Source organism: Nanorana parkeri, unplaced genomic scaffold, assembly GCF_000935625.1.
Source record: "Nanorana parkeri isolate BGI_ZX_2015 unplaced genomic scaffold, ASM93562v1 scaffold1453, whole genome shotgun sequence".
NCBI classification, from domain to species: Eukaryota; Metazoa; Chordata; class Amphibia; order Anura; family Dicroglossidae; genus Nanorana; species Nanorana parkeri.
Window position 1 is genome coordinate 225,220 of NW_017307721.1, and position 1,050 is coordinate 226,269.

Here is a 1,050-nt window from a genome sequence, read left to right on the forward strand (position 1 = left end):
GGCTTGGAGCGGTGGCTACTTTACAACAAATACATCGTGAGACTCTTGCAGAAGAAGGAGCGGAAGGACTTCCCCCAACTCCAGAGCAGCATTTCCTCAACAACCAAGCCAGTCCCATGACCACAGAATGTTGTGTTGTAGGGGTCTGGAATGAAATTGGGCAAATCAGACTGACTCAAAGGCGGCTACCATTAATGCTAGAACTCTCATGCAGAAGTAAAGAGTTGGGCGATTCCTGGACTGAAGAGACTGATCCTGGAGTTTAAAGTTTTTCCTGAAGAAGGAAAACTCTGGCTTGAGTTGTGTCTAAGACTCAGATATTCTGCTGACTATTAAAGGTTCAAGACTCAGCCAAAGCTCTGGACATCGGAGGCCACATTGCCCGCCAGCACACTGATGACTGCTCCGTCAGCAGGAAGTCATCTAAAATATCCCACAATAGGATTGCCCTATGAAAGCAGCAAGGCTTGTACAGGGGCCGGCACCTTGGTGAACATCCGAGGTGCAGAGGACAGGCCAAGTGGCAGGCCACACACTGGAAGTGCAGAGGATCCACGGCAAAGGATTTGCTGATGTGCTGGGAAGCTGGAAGCATGCAGGTACACAGGTCAGAAAGTCTCTCATGAAGGAAGACTAATAGATTAATACATTTTTTGTTTGGGCAGATGGACAGATTCCTCCCAATCTCAATAGGAAGGAAGACTGTGAACAACGGGTGTACCGAAAAAGTCTTGGTGGACATAGGAGCCCTAAAGAAGTCTAGATTGGGGACAGGACAGGTAGAGGGAGGCTACAAGCTGATCCTCAAGCTTTAACGCATGCGTAGCAGAGCGGAGGGGGAGAAAACACAATGACCGTGAATGGACGCAGCCGGGCAGCCGAAATAGCGCACATCGGACAGACAGCGTGGGACACGAGGAGTCTGCAGTGGATCAGAGACAGGCACCAGCGCTGGAGGGACTGTCAGAACCAGGTGGAAGGAAAAAAAGATGATCGCACCAAGAGGCATCAATTAAGGTAAGTGCTTACAGCAGCAAGGGGGTGGGGGGG

At 50.4% G+C, this 1,050-nt stretch overlaps 1 protein-coding gene across 1 annotated transcript in view; it reads right to left on the reverse strand.

The window, feature by feature from the left end:
- The window catches only part of KIF13B (kinesin family member 13B), a 211,107-nt gene that overhangs the window by 67,671 nt on the left and 142,386 nt on the right, over positions 1-1,050 (reverse strand). The gene's annotated exons all lie outside the window — the stretch shown is intronic.